This window comes from Brienomyrus brachyistius, chromosome 1 (genome assembly GCF_023856365.1).
Source record: "Brienomyrus brachyistius isolate T26 chromosome 1, BBRACH_0.4, whole genome shotgun sequence".
In the NCBI taxonomy this organism is placed as follows: Eukaryota; Metazoa; Chordata; class Actinopteri; order Osteoglossiformes; family Mormyridae; genus Brienomyrus; species Brienomyrus brachyistius.
In genome coordinates, this window is record NC_064533.1 from 30890462 (window position 1) to 30910942 (window position 20481).

At 46.0% G+C, this 20481-nt stretch overlaps 2 non-coding genes across 2 annotated transcripts; both read right to left on the bottom strand.

Moving 5' to 3' along the window:
- Nucleotides 1-437: 437 nt before the first annotated feature.
- On the bottom strand, nucleotides 438-509 carry trnad-auc (transfer RNA aspartic acid (anticodon AUC)). The gene has a single exon. It is a non-coding gene; the product is annotated as a tRNA-Asp (tRNA).
- Nucleotides 510-15893: 15384 nt separating this feature from the next.
- On the bottom strand, nucleotides 15894-15965 carry trnad-auc (transfer RNA aspartic acid (anticodon AUC)). Its single transcript has one exon. It is a non-coding gene; the product is annotated as a tRNA-Asp (tRNA).
- Between the last annotated feature and the right edge of the window lie 4516 nt (nucleotides 15966-20481).

Sequence of the window (20481 nt, forward strand, 5' to 3'; positions counted from 1 at the left end):
TTTCCATTTTCTTCCACGTGTCGGCTGTTTTCTATTCAAAATGAGACACGTCTCAAAGTTTCCCTAAGAACCAGCAGGAATGCCATGCCAGGTAAGTCAAGGTTGACGGGGGTCCATTGGCTACCCTGAAGAAGCAGTGGCATTCTATCTTGGTCCCATGGTGTAATGGCCAGCACTCTGGGCTTTGAATCCAGTGATCCGAGTTCAAGTCTCGGTGGGACCTGCTGCTCGAAAGGTTGCCAAATGCATTATGTGTGTAAAGGAACGATGCCTGTTGCCTTAACAGCATGGGCCTATGTGTTCTTACTTCTTTGCTCCTCATTTTTTGGATTGTCCTGCTTCCTCTGGCTCCATTCATCTCAACCTAGTCAACGGCAATATTGCTGTAACTTGAGTTTGGTGGCTTTCTTTGGTTCATGCCTAAAAGTAGCAGCACGCTCCCCGTCGGGGAATCGAACGCCGGTCTCCCGCGTGATAGGCGGGGATACTCACCACTATACTAACGAGGAGTGAGGTAAAGGTCACATCTGCCCAAAGGTCCCCCATGGCTGTGGTATACTTACGTGTTCCTCACATTCCATTGTGTTTGCTGCTCTGATACCAGCATGACGGCAAAGGAAATCTATTAAACTTTACTCATTGGAAGCATCTCTATTAAGACAAGATGAACCTACTGGTGAGATCTTGCATTTTGGTTTCACAGTTCCATTCGATTATTGCTTGCTCATTTAGATCAGTGATTCAAATGGGGATTTGGGAATGACTCACACCTATTCTCTGTTTCATACGGACACACACCCTACTTTCTTTCCCCCAATATACCATTATAAATGAGATTTAAACTGATCTCCTAAGGAATGGGATGGTGAAGGCTCCTTGGCTCGATTAAGACCCTTGCTGTAATGTGGATAATCTAGCGCTTTCATTTCATTACAAAGGATTCCAAACGGGCCAACATGCTAGAATTTTCCATTTTCTTCCACGTGTCGGCTGTTTTCTATGCAAAATGAGACACGTCTCAAAGTTCCCCTAAGAACCAGCAGGAATGCCATGCCAGGTAAGTCAAGGTTGACGGGGGTCCATTGGCTACCCTGAAGAAGCAGCGGCATTCTATCTTGGTCCCATGGTGTAATGGCCAGCACTCTGGGCTTTGAATCCAGTGATCCGAGTTCAAGTCTCGGTGGGACCTGCTGCCCGAAAGGTTGCCCACTGCATTATGTGTGTAAAGGAACGATGCCTGTTGCCTTAACAGCATGGGCCTATGTGTTCTTACTTCTTTGCTCCTCATTTTTTGGATTGTCCTGCTTCCTCTGGCTCCATTCATCTCAACCTAGTCAACGGCAATATTGCTGTAACTTGAGTTTGGCGGCTTTCTTTGGTTCATGGCTAAAAGTAGCAGCACGCTCCCCGTCGGGGAATCGAACCCCGGTCTCCCGCGTGACAGGCGGGGATACTCACCACTATACTAACGAGGAGTGAGGTAAAGGTCACATCTGCCCAAAGGTCCCCCATGGCTGTGGTATACTTACGTGTTCCTCACATTCCATTGTGTTTGCTGCTCTGATACCAGCATGACGGCAAAGGAAATCTATTAAACTTTACTCAGTGGAAGCATCTCTATTTAGACAAGATGAACCTACTGGTGAGATCTTGCATTTTGGTTTCACAGTTCCATTCGATTATTGCTTGCTCATTTAGATCAGTGATTCAAATGGGGATTTGGGAATGACTCACACCTATTCTCTGTTTCATACGGACACACACCCTACTTTCTTTCCCCCAATATTCCATAATAAATGAGATTTAAACTGATCTCCTAAGGAATGGGATGGTGAAGGCTCCTTGGCTCGATTAAGACCCTTGCTGTAATGCGGATAATCTAGCGCTTTCATTTCATTACAAAGGATTCCAAACGGGCCAACATGCTAGAATTTTCCATTTTCTTCCACGTGTCGGCTGTTTTCTATGCAAAATGAGACACGTCTCAAAGTTCCCCTAAGAACCAGCAGGAATGCCATGCCAGGTAAGTCAAGGTTGCCGGGGGTCCATTGGCTACCCTGAAGAAGCAGCGGCATTCTATCTTGGTCCCATGGTGTAATGGCCAGCGCTCTTGGCTTTGAATCCAGTGATCCGAGTTCAAGTCTCGGTGGGACCTGCTGCCCGAAAGGTTGCCAACTGCATTATGTGTGTAAAGGAACGATGCCTGTTGCCTTAACAGCATGGGCCTATGTGTTCTTACTTCTTTGCTCCTCATTTTTTGGATTGTCCTGCTTCCTCTGGCTCCATTCATCTCAACCTAGTCAACGGCAATATTGCTGTAACTTGAGATTGGCGGCTTTCTTTGGTTCATGGCTAAAAGTAGCAGCACGCTCCCCGTCGGGGAATTGAACCCCGGTCTCCCGCGTGACAGGCGGGGATACTCACCACTATACTAACGAGGAGTGAGGTAAAGGTCACATCTGCCCAAAGGTCCCCCATGGCTGTGGTATACTTACGTGTTCCTCACATTCCATTGTGTTTGCTGCTCTGATACCAGCATGACGGCAAAGGAAATCTATTAAACTTTACTCAGTGGAAGCATCTCTATTAAGACAAGATGAACCTACTGGTGAGATCTTGCATTTTGGTTTCACAGTTCCATTCGATTATTGCTTGCTCATTTAGATCAGTGATTCAAATGGGGATTTGGGAATGACTCACACCTATTCTCTGTTTCATACGGACACACACCCTACTTTCTTTCCCCCAATATACCATAATAAATGAGATTTAAACTGATCTCCTAAGGAATGGGATGGTGAAGGCTCCTTGGCTCGATTAAGACCCTTGCTGTAATGTGGATAATCTAGCGCTTTCATTTCATTACAAAGGATTCCAAACGGGCCAACATGCTAGAATTTTCCATTTTCTTCCACGTGTCGGCTGTTTTCTATGCAAAATGAGACACGTCTCAAAGTTCCCCTAAGAACCAGCAGGAATGCCATGCCAGGTAAGTCAAGGTTGACGGGGGTCCATTGGCTACCCTGAAGAAGCAGCGGCATTCTATCTTGTTCCCATGGTGTAATGGCCAGCACTCTGGGCTTTGAATCCAGTGATCCGAGTTCAAGTCTCGGTGGGACCTGCTGCTCGAAAGGTTGCCAAATGCATTATGTGTGTAAAGGAACGATGCCTGTTGCCTTAACAGCATGGGCCTATGTGTTCTTACTTCTTTGCTCCTCATTTTTTGGATTGTCCTGCTTCCTCTGGCTCCATTCATCTCAACCTAGTCAACGGCAATATTGCTGTAACTTGAGTTTGGTGGCTTTCTTTGGTTCATGGCTAAAAGTAGCAGCACGCTCCCCGTCGGGGAATCGAACCCCGGTCTCCCGCGTGACAGGCGGGGATACTCACCACTATACTAACGAGGAGTGAGGTAAAGGTCACATCTGCCCAAAGGTCCCCCATGGCTGTGGTATACTTACGTGTTCCTCACATTCCATTGTGTTTGCTGCTCTGATACCAGCATGACGGCAAAGGAAATCTATTAAACTTTACTCAGTGGAAGCATCTCTATTAAGACAAGATGAACCTACTGGTGAGATCTTGCATTTTGGTTTCACAGTTCCATTCGATTATTGCTTGCTCATTTAGATCAGTGATTCAAATGGGGATTTGGGAATGACTCACACCTATTCTCTGTTTCATACGGACACACACCCTACTTTCTTTCCCCCAATATACCATAATAAATGAGATTTAAACTGATCTCCTAAGGACTGGGATGGTGAAGGCTCCTTGGCTCGATTAAGACCCTTGCTGTAATGTGGATAATCTAGCGCTTTCATTTCATTACAAAGGATTCCAAACGGGCCAACATGCTAGAATTTTCCATTTTCTTCCACGTGTCGGCTGTTTTCTATTCAAAATGAGACACGTCTCAAAGTTTCCCTAAGAACCAGCAGGAATGCCATGCCAGGTAAGTCAAGGTTGACGGGGGTCCATTGGCTACCCTGAAGAAGCAGTGGCATTCTATCTTGGTCCCATGGTGTAATGGCCAGCACTCTGGGCTTTGAATCCAGTGATCCGAGTTCAAGTCTCGGTGGGACCTGCTGCTCGAAAGGTTGCCAAATGCATTATGTGTGTAAAGGAACGATGCCTGTTGCCTTAACAGCATGGGCCTATGTGTTCTTACTTCTTTGCTCCTCATTTTTTGGATTGTCCTGCTTCCTCTGGCTCCATTCATCTCAACCTAGTCAACGGCAATATTGCTGTAACTTGAGTTTGGTGGCTTTCTTTGGTTCATGGCTAAAAGTAGCAGCACGCTCCCCGTCGGGGAATCGAAACCCGGTCTCCCGCGTGACAGGCGGGGATACTCACCACTATACTAACGAGGAGTGAGGTAAAGGTCACATCTGCCCAAAGGTCCCCCATGGCTGTGGTATACTTACGTGTTCCTCACATTCCATTGTGTTTGCTGCTCTGATACCAGCATGACGGCAAAGGAAATCTATTAAACTTTACTCATTGGAAGCATCTCTATTAAGACAAGATGAACCTACTGGTGAGATCTTGCATTTTGGTTTCACAGTTCCATTCGATTATTGCTTGCTCATTTAGATCAGTGATTCAAATGGGGATTTGGGAATGACTCACACCTATTCTCTGTTTCATACGGACACACACCCTACTTTCTTTCCCCCAATATACCATAATAAATGAGATTTAAACTGATCTCCTAAATAATGGGATGGTGAAGGCTCCTTGGCTCGATTAAGACTCTTGCTGTAATGCGGATAATCTAGCGCTTTCATGTCATTACAAAGGATTCCAAACGGGCCAACATGCTAGAATTTTCCATTTTCTTCCACGTGTCGGCTGTTTTCTATGCAAAATGAGACACGTCTCAAAGTTCCCCTAAGAACCAGCAGGAATGCCATGCCAGGTAAGTCAAGGTTGACGGGGGTCCATTGGCTACCCTGAAGAAGCAGCGGCATTCTATCTTGGTCCCATGGTGTAATGGCCAGCACTCTGGGCTTTGAATCCAGTGATCCGAGTTCAAGTCTCGGTGGGACCTGCTGCTGGAAAGGTTGCCAAATGCATTATGTGTGTAAAGGAACGATGCCTGTTGCCTTAACAGCATGGGCCTATGTGTTCTTACTTCTTTGCTCCTCATTTTTTGGATTGTCCTGCTTCCTCTGGCTCCATTCATCTCAACCTAGTCAACGGCAATATTGCTGTAACTTGAGTTTGGTGGCTTTCTTTGGTTCATGGCTAAAAGTAGCAGCACGCTCCCCGTCGGGGAATCGAACCCCGGTCTCCCGCGTGACAGGCGGGGATACTCACCACTATACTAACGAGGAGTGAGGTAAAGGTCACATCTGCCCAAAGGTCCCCCATGGCTGTGGTATACTTACGTGTTCCTCACATTCCATTGTGTTTGCTGCTCTGATACCAGCATGACGGCAAAGGAAATCTATTAAACTTTACTCATTGGAAGCATCTCTATTAAGACAAGATGAACCTACTGGTGAGATCTTGCATTTTGGTTTCACAGTTCCATTCGATTATTGCTTGCTCATTTAGATCAGTGATTCAAATGGGGATTTGGGAATGACTCACACCTATTCTCTGTTTCATACGGACACACACCCTACTTTCTTTCCCCCAATATACCATAATAAATGAGATTTAAACTGATCTCCTAAGGAATGGGATGGTGAAGGCTCCTTGGCTCGATTAAGACCCTTGCTGTAATGTGGATAATCTAGCGCTTTCATTTCATTACAAAGGATTCCAAACGGGCCAACATGCTAGAATTTTCCATTTTCTTCCACGTGTCGGCTGTTTTCTATTCAAAATGAGACACGTCTCAAAGTTTCCCTAAGAACCAGCAGGAATGCCATGCCAGGTAAGTCAAGGTTGACGGGGGTCCATTGGCTACCCTGAAGAAGCAGTGGCATTCTATCTTGGTCCCATGGTGTAATGGCCAGCACTCTGGGCTTTGAATCCAGTGATCCGAGTTCAAGTCTCGGTGGGACCTGCTGCTCGAAAGGTTGCCAAATGCATTATGTGTGTAAAGGAACGATGCCTGTTGCCTTAACAGCATGGGCCTATGTGTTCTTACTTCTTTGCTCCTCATTTTTTGGATTGTCCTGCTTCCTCTGGCTCCATTCATCTCAACCTAGTCAACGGCAATATTGCTGTAACTTGAGTTTGGTGGCTTCCTTTGGTTCATGGCTAAAAGTAACAGCACGCTCCCCGTCGAGGAATCGAACCCCGGTCTCCCGCGTGACAGGCGGGGATACTCACCACTATACTAACGAGGAGTGAGGTAAAGGTCACATCTGCCCAAAGGTCCCCCATGGCTGTGGTATACTTATGTGTTCCTCACATTCCATTGTGTTTGCTGCTCTGATACCAGCATGACGGCAAAGGAAATCTATTAAACTTTACTCAGTGGAAGCATCTCTATTAAGACAAGATGAACCTACTGGTGAGATCTTGCATTTTGGTTTCACAGTTCCATTCGATTATTGCTTGCTCATTTAGATCAGTGATTCAAATGGGGATTTGGGAATGACTCACACCTATTCTCTGTTTCATACGGACACACACCCTACTTTCTTTCCCCCAATATACCATAATAAATGAGATTTAAACTGATCTCCTAAGGAATGGGATGGTGAAGGCTCCTTGGCTCGATTAAGACCCTTGCTGTAATGCGGATAATCTAGCGCTTTCATTTCATTACAAAGGATTCCAAACGGGCCAACATGCTAGAATTTTCCATTTTCTTCCACGTGTCGGCTGTTTTCTATGCAAAATGAGACACGTCTCAAAGTTCCCCTAAGAACCAGCAGGAATGCCATGCCAGGTAAGTCAAGGTTGACGGGGGTCCATTGGCTACCCTGAAGAAGCAGCGGCATTCTATCTTGGTCCCATGGTGTAATGGCCAGCACTCTGGGCTTTGAATCCAGTGATCCGAGTTCAAGTCTCGGTGGGACCTGCTGCTCGAAAGGTTGCCAAATGCATTATGTGTGTAAAGGAACGATGCCTGTTGCCTTAACAGCATGGGCCTATGTGTTCTTACTTCTTTGCTCCTCATTTTTTGGATTGTCCTGCTTCCTCTGGCTCCATTCATCTCAACCTAGTCAACGGCAATATTGCTGTAACTTGAGTTTGGTGGCTTTCTTTGGTTCATGGCTAAAAGTAGCAGCACGCTCCCCGTCGGGGAATCGAACCCCGGTCTCCCGCGTGACAGGCGGGGATACTCACCACTATACTAACGAGGAGTGAGGTAAAGGTCACATCTGCCCAAAGGTCCCCCATGGCTGTGGTATACTTACGTGTTCCTCACATTCCATTGTGTTTGCTGCTCTGATACCAGCATGACGGCAAAGGAAATCTATTAAACTTTACTCATTGGAAGCATCTCTATTAAGACAAGATGAACCTACTGGTGAGATCTTGCATTTTGGTTTCACAGTTCCATTCGATTATTGCTTGCTCATTTAGATCAGTGATTCAAATGGGGATTTGGGAATGACTCACACCTATTCTCTGTTTCATACGGACACACACCCTACTTTCTTTCCCCCAATATACCATAATAAATGAGATTTAAACTGATCTCCTAAGGAATGGGATGGTGAAGGCTCCTTGGCTCGATTAAGACCCTTGCTGTAATGTGGATAATCTAGCGCTTTCATTTCATTACAAAGGATTCCAAACGGGCCAACATGCTAGAATTTTCCATTTTCTTCCACGTGTCGGCTGTTTTCTATTCAAAATGAGACACGTCTCAAAGTTTCCCTAAGAACCAGCAGGAATGCCATGCCAGGTAAGTCAAGGTTGACGGGGGTCCATTGGCTACCCTGAAGAAGCAGTGGCATTCTATCTTGGTCCCATGGTGTAATGGCCAGCACTCTGGGCTTTGAATCCAGTGATCCGAGTTCAAGTCTCGGTGGGACCTGCTGCTCGAAAGGTTGCCAAATGCATTATGTGTGTAAAGGAACGATGCCTGTTGCCTTAACAGCATGGGCCTATGTGTTCTTACTTCTTTGCTCCTCATTTTTTGGATTGTCCTGCTTCCTCTGGCTCCATTCATCTCAACCTAGTCAACGGCAATATTGCTGTAACTTGAGTTTGGTGGCTTCCTTTGGTTCATGGCTAAAAGTAACAGCACGCTCCCCGTCGAGGAATCGAACCCCGGTCTCCCGCGTGACAGGCGGGGATACTCACCACTATACTAACGAGGAGTGAGGTAAAGGTCACATCTGCCCAAAGGTCCCCCATGGCTGTGGTATACTTACGTGTTCCTCACATTCCATTGTGTTTGCTGCTCTGATACCAGCATGACGGCAAAGGAAATCTATTAAACTTTACTCAGTGGAAGCATCTCTATTAAGACAAGATGAACCTACTGGTGAGATCTTGCATTTTGGTTTCACAGTTCCATTCGATTATTGCTTGCTCATTTAGATCAGTGATTCAAATGGGGATTTGGGAATGACTCACACCTATTCTCTGTTTCATACGGACACACACCCTACTTTCTTTCCCCCAATATACCATAATAAATGAGATTTAAACTGATCTCCTAAGGAATGGGATGGTGAAGGCTCCTTGGCTCGATTAAGACCCTTGCTGTAATGCGGATAATCTAGCGCTTTCATTTCATTACAAAGGATTCCAAACGGGCCAACATGCTAGAATTTTCCATTTTCTTCCACGTGTCGGCTGTTTTCTATGCAAAATGAGACACGTCTCAAAGTTCCCCTAAGAACCAGCAGGAATGCCATGCCAGGTAAGTCAAGGTTGACGGGGGTCCATTGGCTACCCTGAAGAAGCAGCGGCATTCTATCTTGGTCCCATGGTGTAATGGCCAGCACTCTGGGCTTTGAATCCAGTGATCCGAGTTCAAGTCTCGGTGGGACCTGCTGCTCGAAAGGTTGCCAAATGCATTATGTGTGTAAAGGAACGATGCCTGTTGCCTTAACAGCATGGGCCTATGTGTTCTTACTTCTTTGCTCCTCATTTTTTGGATTGTCCTGCTTCCTCTGGCTCCATTCATCTCAACCTAGTCAACGGCAATATTGCTGTAACTTGAGTTTGGTGGCTTTCTTTGGTTCATGGCTAAAAGCAGCAGCACGCTCCCCGTCGGGGAATCGAACCCCGGTCTCCCGCGTGACAGGCGGGGATACTGACCACTATACTAACGAGGAGTGAGGTAAAGGTCACATCTGCCCAAAGGTCCCCCATGGCTGTGGTATACTTACGTGTTCCTCACATTCCATTGTGTTTGCTGCTCTGATACCAGCATGACGGCAAAGGAAATCTATTAAACTTTACTCAGTGGAAGCATCTCTATTAAGACAAGATGAACCTACTGGTGAGATCTTGCATTTTGGTTTCACAGTTCCATTCGATTATTGCTTGCTCATTTAGATCAGTGATTCAAATGGGGATTTGGGAATGACTCACACCTATTCTCTGTTTCATACGGACACACACCCTACTTTCTTTCCCCCAATATACCATAATAAATGAGATTTAAACTGATCTCCTAAGGAATGGGATGGTGAAGGCTCCTTGGCTCGATTAAGACCCTTGCTGTAATGCGGATAATCTAGCGCTTTCATTTCATTACAAAGGATTCCAAACGGGCCAACATGCTAGAATTTTCCATTTTCTTCCACGTGTCGGCTGTTTTCTATGCAAAATGAGACACGTCTCAAAGTTCCCCTAAGAACCAGCAGGAATGCCATGCCAGGTAAGTCAAGGTTGACGGGGGTCCATTGGCTACCCTGAAGAAGCAGCGGCATTCTATCTTGGTCCCATGGTGTAATGGCCAGCACTCTGGGCTTTGAATCCAGTGATCCGAGTTCAAGTCTCGGTGGGACCTGCTGCCCGAAAGGTTGCCAACTGCATTATGTGTGTAAAGGAACGATGCCTGTTGCCTTAACAGCATGGGCCTATGTGTTCTTACTTCTTTGCTCCTCATTTTTTGGATTGTCCTGCTTCCTCTGGCTCCATTCATCTCAACCTAGTCAACGGCAATATTGCTGTAACTTGAGATTGGCGGCTTTCTTTGGTTCATGGCTAAAAGTAGCAGCACGCTCCCCGTCGGGGAATTGAACCCCGGTCTCCCGCGTGACAGGCGGGGATACTCACCACTATACTAACAAGGAGTGAGGTAAAGGTCACATCTGCCCAAAGGTCCCCCATGGCTGTGGTATACTTACGTGTTCCTCACATTCCATTGTGTTTGCTGCTCTGATACCAGCATGACGGCAAAGGAAATCTATTAAACTTTACTCAGTGGAAGCATCTCTATTAAGACAAGATGAACCTACTGGTGAGATCTTGCATTTTGGTTTCACAGTTCCATTCGATTATTGCTTGCTCATTTAGATCAGTGATTCAAATGGGGATTTGGGAATGACTCACACCTATTCTCTGTTTCATACGGACACACACCCTACTTTCTTTCCCCCAATATACCATAATAAATGAGATTTAAACTGATCTCCTAAGGAATGGGATGGTGAAGGCTCCTTGGCTCGATTAAGACCCTTGCTGTAATGCGGATAATCTAGCGCTTTCATTTCATTACAAATGATTCCAAACGGGCCAACATGCTAGAATTTTCCATTTTCTTCCACGTGTCGGCTGTTTTCTATGCAAAATGAGACACGTCTCAAAGTTCCCCTAAGAACCAGCAGAAATGCCATGCCAGGTAAGTCAAGGTTGACGGGGGTCCATTGGCTACCCTGAAGAAGCAGCGGCATTCTATCTTGGTCCCATGGTGTAATGGCCAGCACTCTGGGCTTTGAATCCAGTGATCCGAGTTCAAGTCTCGGTGGGACCTGCTGCCCGAAAGGTTGCCAACTGCATTATGTGTGTAAAGGAACGATGCCTGTTGCCTTAACAGCATGGGCCCATGTGTTCTTACTTCTTTGCTCCTCATTTTTTGGATTGTCCTGCTTCCTCTGGCTCCATTCATCTCAACCTAGTCAACGGCAATATTGCTGTAACTTGAGATTGGCGGCTTTCTTTGGTTCATGGCTAAAAGTAGCAGCACGCTCCCCGTCGGGGAATTGAACCCCGGTCTCCCGCGTGACAGGCGGGGATACTCACCACTATACTAACGAGGAGTGAGGTAAAGGTCACATCTGCCCAAAGGTCCCCCATGGCTGTGGTATACTTACGTGTTCCTCACATTCCATTGTGTTTGCTGCTCTGATACCAGCATGACGGCAAAGGAAATCTATTAAACTTTACTCAGTGGAAGCATCTCTATTAAGACAAGATGAACCTACTGGTGAGATCTTGCATTTTGGTTTCACAGTTCCATTCGATTATTGCTTGCTCATTTAGATCAGTGATTCAAATGGGGATTTGGGAATGACTCACACCTATTCTCTGTTTCATACGGACACACACCCTACTTTCTTTCCCCCAATATACCATAATAAATGAGATTTAAACTGATCTCCTAAGGAATGGGATGGTGAAGGCTCCTTGGCTCGATTAAGACCCTTGCTGTAATGTGGATAATCTAGCGCTTTCATTTCATTACAAAGGATTCCAAACGGGCCAACATGCTAGAATTTTCCATTTTCTTCCACGTGTCGGCTGTTTTCTATGCAAAATGAGACACGTCTCAAAGTTCCCCTAAGAACCAGCAGGAATGCCATGCCAGGTAAGTCAAGGTTGACGGGGGTCCATTGGCTACCCTGAAGAAGCAGCGGCATTCTATCTTGGTCCCATGGTGTAATGGCCAGCACTCTGGGCTTTGAATCCAGTGATCCGAGTTCAAGTCTCGGTGGGACCTGCTGCTCGAAAGGTTGCCAAATGCATTATGTGTGTAAAGGAACGATGCCTGTTGCCTTAACAGCATGGGCCTATGTGTTCTTACTTCTTTGCTCCTCATTTTTTGGATTGTCCTGCTTCCTCTGGCTCCATTCATCTCAACCTAGTCAACGGCAATATTGCTGTAACTTGAGTTTGGTGGCTTTCTTTGGTTCATGGCTAAAAGTAGCAGCACGCTCCCCGTCGGGGAATCGAACCCCGGTCTCCCGCGTGACAGGCGGGGATACTCACCACTATACTAACGAGGAGTGAGGTAAAGGTCACATCTGCCCAAAGGTCCCCCATGGCTGTGGTATACTTACGTGTTCCTCACATTCCATTGTGTTTGCTGCTCTGATACCAGCATGACGGCAAAGGAAATCTATTAAACTTTACTCAGTGGAAGCATCTCTATTAAGACAAGATGAACCTACTGGTGAGATCTTGCATTTTGGTTTCACAGTTCCATTCGATTATTGCTTGCTCATTTAGATCAGTGATTCAAATGGGGATTTGGGAATGACTCACACCTATTCTCTGTTTCATACGGACACACACCCTACTTTCTTTCCCCCAATATACCATAATAAATGAGATTTAAACTGATCTCCTAAGGAATGGGATGGTGAAGGCTCCTTGGCTCGATTAAGACCCTTGCTGTAATGTGGATAATCTAGCGCTTTCATTTCATTACAAAGGATTCCAAACGGGCCAACATGCTAGAATTTTCCATTTTCTTCCACGTGTCGGCTGTTTTCTATTCAAAATGAGACACGTCTCAAAGTTTCCCTAAGAACCAGCAGGAATGCCATGCCAGGTAAGTCAAGGTTGACGGGGGTCCATTGGCTACCCTGAAGAAGCAGTGGCATTCTATCTTGGTCCCATGGTGTAATGGCCAGCACTCTGGGCTTTGAATCCAGTGATCCGAGTTCAAGTCTCGGTGGGACCTGCTGCTCGAAAGGTTGCCAAATGCATTATGTTTGTAAAGGAACGATGCCTGTTGCCTTAACAGCATGGGCCTATGTGTTCTTACTTCTTTGCTCCTCATTTTTTGGATTGTCCTGCTTCCTCTGGCTCCATTCATCTCAACCTAGTCAACGGCAATATTGCTGTAACTTGAGTTTGGTGGCTTTCTTTGGTTCATGGCTAAAAGTAGCAGCACGCTCCCCGTCGGGGAATCGAACCCCGGTCTCCCGCGTGACAGGCGGGGATACTCACCACTATACTAACGAGGAGTGAGGTAAAGGTCACATCTGCCCAAAGGTCCCCCATGGCTGTGGTATACTTACGTGTTCCTCACATTCCATTGTGTTTGCTGCTCTGATACCAGCATGACGGCAAAGGAAATCTATTAAACTTTACTCATTGGAAGCATCTCTATTAAGACAAGATGAACCTACTGGTGAGATCTTGCATTTTGGTTTCACAGTTCCATTCGATTATTGCTTGCTCATTTAGATCATTGATTCAAATGGGGATTTGGGAATGACTCACACCTATTCTCTGTTTCATACGGACACACACCCTACTTTCTTTCCCCCAATATACCATAATAAATGAGATTTAAACTGATCTCCTAAGGAATGGGATGGTGAAGGCTCCTTGGCTCGATTAAGACCCTTGCTGTAATGTGGATAATCTAGCGCTTTCATTTCATTACAAAGGATTCCAAACGGGCCAACATGCTAGAATTTTCCATTTTCTTCCACGTGTCGGCTGTTTTCTATGCAAAATGAGACACGTCTCAAAGTTCCCCTAAGAACCAGCAGGAATGCCATGCCAGGTAAGTCAAGGTTGACGGGGGTCCATTGGCTACCCTGAAGAAGCAGCGGCATTCTATCTTGGTCCCATGGTGTAATGGCCAGCACTCTGGGCTTTGAATCCAGTGATCCGAGTTCAAGTCTCGGTGGGACCTGCTGCCCGAAAGGTTGCCAACTGCATTATGTGTGTAAAGGAACGATGCCTGTTGCCTTAACAGCATGGGCCTATGTGTTCTTACTTCTTTGCTCCTTATTTTTTGGATTGTCCTGCTTCCTCTGGCTCCATTCATCTCAACCTAGTCAACGGCAATATTGCTGTAACTTGAGTTTGGTGGCTTTCTTTGGTTCATGGCTAAAAGTAGCAGCACGCTCCCCGTCGGGGAATCGAACCCCGGTCTCCCGCATGACAGGCGGGGATACTCACCACTATACTAACGAGGAGTGAGGTAAAGGTCACATCTGCCCAAAGGTCCCCCATGGCTGTGGTATACTTACGTGTTCCTCACATTCCATTGTGTTTGCTGCTCTGATACCAGCATGACGGCAAAGGAAATCTATTAAACTTTACTCAGTGGAAGCATCTCTATTAAGACAAGATGAACCTACTGGTGAGATCTTGCATTTTGGTTTCACAGTTCCATTCGATTATTGCTTGCTCATTTAGATCAGTGATTCAAATGGGGATTTGGGAATGACTCACACCTATTCTCTGTTTCATACGGACACGCACCCTACTTTCTTTCCCCCAATATACCATAATAAATGAGATTTAAACTGATCTCCTAAATAATGGGATGGTGAAGGCTCCTTGGCTCGATTAAGACTCTTGCTGTAATGCGGATAATCTAGCGCTTTCATGTCATTACAAAGGATTCCAAACGGGCCAACATGCTAGAATTTTCCATTTTCTTCCACGTGTCGGCTGTTTTCTATGCAAAATGAGACACGTCTCAAAGTTCCCCTAAGAACCAGCAGGAATGCCATGCCAGGTAAGTCAAGGTTGACGGGGGTCCATTGGCTACCCTGAAGAAGCAGCGGCATTCTATCTTGGTCCCATGGTGTAATGGCCAGCACTCTGGGCTTTGAATCCAGTGATCCGAGTTCAAGTCTCGGTGGGACCTGCTGCTCGAAAGGTTGCCAAATGCATTATGTGTGTAAAGGAACGATGCCTGTTGCCTTAACAGCATGGGCCTATGTGTTCTTACTTCTTTGCTCCTCATTTTTTGGATTGTCCTGCTTCCTCTGGCTCCATTCATCTCAACCTAGTCAACGGCAATATTGCTGTAACTTGAGTTTGGTGGCTTTCTTTGGTTCATGGCTAAAAGTAGCAGCACGCTCCCCGTCGGGGAATCGAACCCCGGTCTCCCGCGTGACAGGGGGGGATACTCACCACTATACTAACGAGGAGTGAGGTAAAGGTCACATCTGCCCAAAGGTCCCCCATGGCTGTGGTATACTTACGTGTTCCTCACATTCCATTGTGTTTGCTGCTCTGATACCAGCATGACGGCAAAGGAAATCTATTAAACTTTACTCATTGGAAGCATCTCTATTAAGACAAGATGAACCTACTGGTGAGATCTTGCATTTTGGTTTCACAGTTCCATTCGATTATTGCTTGCTCATTTAGATCAGTGATTCAAATGGGGATTTGGGAATGACTCACACCTATTCTCTGTTTCATACGGACACACACCCTACTTTCTTTCCCCCAATATACCATAATAAATGAGATTTAAACTGATCTCCTAAGGAATGGGATGGTGAAGGCTCCTTGGCTCGATTAAGACCCTTGCTGTAATGTGGATAATCTAGCGCTTTCATTTCATTACAAAGGATTCCAAACGGGCCAACATGCTAGAATTTTCCATTTTCTTCCACGTGTCGGCTGTTTTCTATTCAAAATGAGACACGTCTCAAAGTTTCCCTAAGAACCAGCAGGAATGCCATGCCAGGTAAGTCAAGGTTGACGGGGGTCCATTGGCTACCCTGAAGAAGCAGTGGCATTCTATCTTGGTCCCATGGTGTAATGGCCAGCACTCTGGGCTTTGAATCCAGTGATCCGAGTTCAAGTCTCGGTGGGACCTGCTGCTCGAAAGGTTGCCAAATGCATTATGTGTGTAAAGGAACGATGCCTGTTGCCTTAACAGCATGGGCCTATGTGTTCTTACTTCTTTGCTCCTCATTTTTTGGATTGTCCTGCTTCCTCTGGCTCCATTCATCTCAACCTAGTCAACGGCAATATTGCTGTAACTTGAGTTTGGTGGCTTTCTTTGGTTCATGCCTAAAAGTAGCAGCACGCTCCCCGTCGGGGAATCGAACCCCGGTCTCCCACGTGATAGGCGGGGATACTCACCACTATACTAACGAGGAGTGAGGTAAAGGTCACATCTGCCCAAAGGTCCCCCATGGCTGTGGTATACTTACGTGTTCCTCACATTCCATTGTGTTTGCTGCTCTGATACCAGCATGACGGCAAAGGAAATCTATTAAACTTTACTCATTGGAAGCATCTCTATTAAGACAAGATGAACCTACTGGTGAGATCTTGCATTTTGGTTTCACAGTTCCATTCGATTATTGCTTGCTCTTTTAGATCAGTGATTCAAATGGGGATTTGGGAATGACTCACACCTATTCTCTGTTTCATACGGACACACACCCTACTTTCTTTCCCCCAATATACCATAATAAATGAGATTTAAACTGATCTCCTAAGGAATGGGATGGTGAAGGCTCCTTGGCTCGATTAAGACCCTTGCTGTAATGTGGATAATCTAGCGCTTTCATTTCATTACAAAGGATTCCAAACGGGCCAACATGCTAGAATTTTCCATTTTCTTCCACGTGTCGGCTGTTTTCTATGCAAAATGAGACACGTCTCAAAGTTCCCCTAAGAACCAGCAGGAATGCCATGCCAGGTAAGTCAAGGTTGACGGGGGTCCATTGGCTACCCTGAAGAAGCAGCGGCATTCTATCTTGGTCCCATGGTGTAATGGCCAGCACTCTGGGCTTTGAATCCAGTGATCCGAGTTCAAGTCTTGGTGGGACCTGCTGCCCGAAAGGTTGCCAACTGCATTATGTGTGTAAAGGAACGATGCCTGTTGCCTTAACAGCATGGGCCTATGTGTTCTTACTTCTTTGCTCCTCATTTTTTGGATTGTCCTGCTTCCTCTGGCTCCATTCATCTCAACCTAGTCAACGGCAATATTGCTGTAACTTGAGATTGGCGGCTTTCTTTGGTTCATGGCTAAAAGTAGCAGCACGCTCCCCGTCGGGGAATCGAACCCCGGTCTCCCGCGTGACAGGCGGGGATACTCACCACTATACTAATGAGGAGTGAGGTAAAGGTCACATCTGCCCAAAGGTCCCCCATGGCTGTGGTATACTTACGTGTTCCTCACATTCCATTGTGTTTGCTGCTCTGATACCAGCATGACGGCAAAGGAAATCTATTAAACTTTACTCAGTGGAAGCATCTCTATTAAGACAAGATGAACCTACTGGTGAGATCTTGCATTTTGGTTTCACAGTTCCATTCGATTATTGCTTGCTCATTTAGATCAGTGATTCAAATGGGGATTTGGGAATGACTCACACCTATTCTCTGTTTCATACGAACACACACCCTACTTTCTTTCCCCCAATATACCATAATAAATGAGATTTAAACTGATCTCCTAAATAATGGGATGGTGAAGGCTCCTTGGCTCGATTAAGACTCTTGCTGTAATGCGGATAATCTAGCGCTTTCATGTCATTACAAAGGATTCCAAACGGGCCAACATGCTAGAATTTTCCATTTTCTTCCACGTGTCGGCTGTTTTCTATGCAAAATGAGACACATCTCAAAGTTCCCCTAAGAACCAGCAGGAATGCCATGCCAGGTAAGTCAAGGTTGACGGGGGTCCATTGGCTACCCTGAAGAAGCAGCGGCATTCTATCTTGGTCCCATGGTGTAATGGCCAGCACTCTGGGCTTTGAATCCAGTGATCCGAGTTCAAGTCTCGGTGGGACCTGCTGCCCGAAAGGTTGCCAACTGCATTATGTGTGTAAAGGAACGATGCCTGTTGCCTTAACAGCATGGGCCTATGTGTTCTTACTTCTTTGCTCCTCATTTTTTGGATTGTCCTGCTTCCTCTGGCTCCATTCATCTCAACCTAGTCAACGGCAATATTGCTGTAACTTGAGATTGGCGGCTTTCTTTGGTTCATGGCTAAAAGTAGCAGCACGCTCCCCGTCGGGGAATTGAACCCCGGTCTCCCGCGTGACAGGCGGGGATACTCACCACTATACTAACGAGGAGTGAGGTAAAGGTCACATCTGCCCAAAGGTCCCCCATGGCTGTGGTATACTTACGTGTTCCTCACATTCCATTGTGTTTGCTGCTCTGATACCAGCATGACGGCAAAGGAAATCTATTAAACTTTACTCAGTGGAAGCATCTCTATTAAGACAAGATGAACCTACTGGTGAGATCTTGCATTTTGGTTTCACAGTTCCATTCGATTATTGCTTGCTCATTTAGATCAGTGATTCAAATGGGGATTTGGGAATGACTCACACCTATTCTCTGTTTCATACGGACACACACCCTACTTTCTTTCCCCCAATATACCATAATAAATGAGATTTAAACTGATCTCCTAAATAATGGGATGGTGAAGGCTCCTTGGCTCGATTAAGACTCTTGCTGTAATGCGGATAATCTAGCGCTTTCATGTCATTACAAAGGATTCCAAACGGGCCAACATGCTAGAATTTTCCATTTTCTTCCACGTGTCGGCTGTTTTCTATGCAAAATGAGACACGTCTCAAAGTTCCCCTAAGAACCAGCAGGAATGCCATGCCAGGTAAGTCAAGGTTGACGGGGGTCCATTGGCTACCCTGAAGAAGCAGCGGCATTCTATCTTGGTCCCATGGTGTAATGGCCAGCACTCTGGGCTTTGAATCCAGTGATCCGAGTTCAAGTCTCGGTGGGACCTGCTGCCCGAAAGGTTGCCAACTGCATTATGTGTGTAAAGGAACGATGCCTGTTGCCTTAACAGCATGGGCCTATGTGTTCTTACTTCTTTGCTCCTCATTTTTTGGATTGTCCTGCTTCCTCTGGCTCCATTCATCTCAACCTAGTCAACGACAATATTGCTGTAACTTGAGTTTGGCGGCTTTCTTTGGTTCATGGCTAAAAGTAGCAGCACGCTCCCCGTCGGGTAATCGAACCCCGGTCTCCCGCGTGACAGGCGGGGATACTCACCACTATACTAACGAGGAGTGAGGTAAAGGTCACATCTGCCCAAAGGTCCCCCATGGCTGTGGTATACTTACGTGTTCCTCACATTCCATTGTGTTTGCTGCTCTGATACCAGCATGACGGCAAAGGAAATCTATTAAACTTTACTCAGTGGAAGCATCTCTATTAAGACAAGATGAACCTACTGGTGAGATCTTGCATTTTGGTTTCACAGTTCCATTCGATTATTGCTTGCTCATTTAGATCAGTGATTCAAATGGGGATTTGGGAATGACTCACACCTATTCTCTGTTTCATACGGACACACACCCTACTTTCTTTCCCCCAATATACCATAATAAATGAGATTTAAACTGATCTCCTAAGGAATGGGATGGTGAAGGCTCCTTGGCTCGATTAAGACCCTTGCTGTAATGCGGATAATCTAGCGCTTTCATTTCATTACAAAGGATTCCAAACGGGCCAACATGCTAGAATTTTCCATTTTCTTCCACGTGTCGGCTGTTTTCTATGCAAAATGAGACACGTCTCAAAGTTCCCCTAAGAACCAGCAGGAATGCCATGCCAGGTAAGTCAAGGTTGACGGGGGTCCATTGGCTACCCTGAAGAAGCAGCGGCATTCTATCTTGGTCCCATGGTGTAATGGCCAGCACTCTGGGCTTTGAATCCAGTGATCCGAGTTCAAGTCTCGGTGGGACCTGTTGCCCGAAAGGTCGCCAACTGCATTATGTGTGTAAAGGAACGATGCCTGTTGCCTTAACAGCATGGGCCTATGTGTTCTTACTTCTTTGCTCCACATTTTTGGGTTTGTCCTGCTTCCTCTGGCTCCATTCATCTCAACCTAGTCAACGGCAATATTGCTGTAACTTGAGTTTGACGGCTTTCTTTGGTTCATGGCTAAAAGTAGCAGCACGCTCCCCGTCGGGGAATCGAACCCCGGTCTCCCGCGTGACAGGCGGGGATACTCACCACTATACTAACGAGGAGTGAGGTAAAGGTCACATCTGCCCAAAGGTCCCCCATGGCTGTGGTATACTTACGTGTTCCTCACATTCCATTGTGTTTGCTGCTCTGATACCAGCATGACGGCAAAGGAAATCTATTAAACTTTACTCAGTGGAAGCATCTCTATTAAGACAAGATGAACCTACTGGTGAGATCTTGCATTTTGGTTTCACAGTTCCATTCGATTATTGCTTGCTCATTTAGATCAGAGATTCAAATGGGGATTTGGGAATGACTCACACCTATTCTCTGTTTCATACGGACACACACCCTACTTTCTTTCCCCCAATATACCATAATAAATGAGATTTAAACTGATCTCCTAAGGAATGGGATGGAGAAGGCTCCTTGGCTCGATTAAGACCCTTGCTGTAATGCAGATAATCTAGCGCTTTCATTTCATTACAAAGGATTCCAAACGGGCCAACATGCTAGAATTTTCCATTTTCTTCCACGTGTCGGCTGTTTTCTATGCAAAATGAGACACGTCTCAAAGTTCCCCTAAGAACCAGCAGGAATGCCATGCCAGGTAAGTCAAGGTTGACGGGGGTCCATTGGCTACCCTGAAGAAGCAGCGCCATTCTATCTTGGTCCCATGGTGTAATGGCCAGCACTCTGGGCTTTGAATCCAGT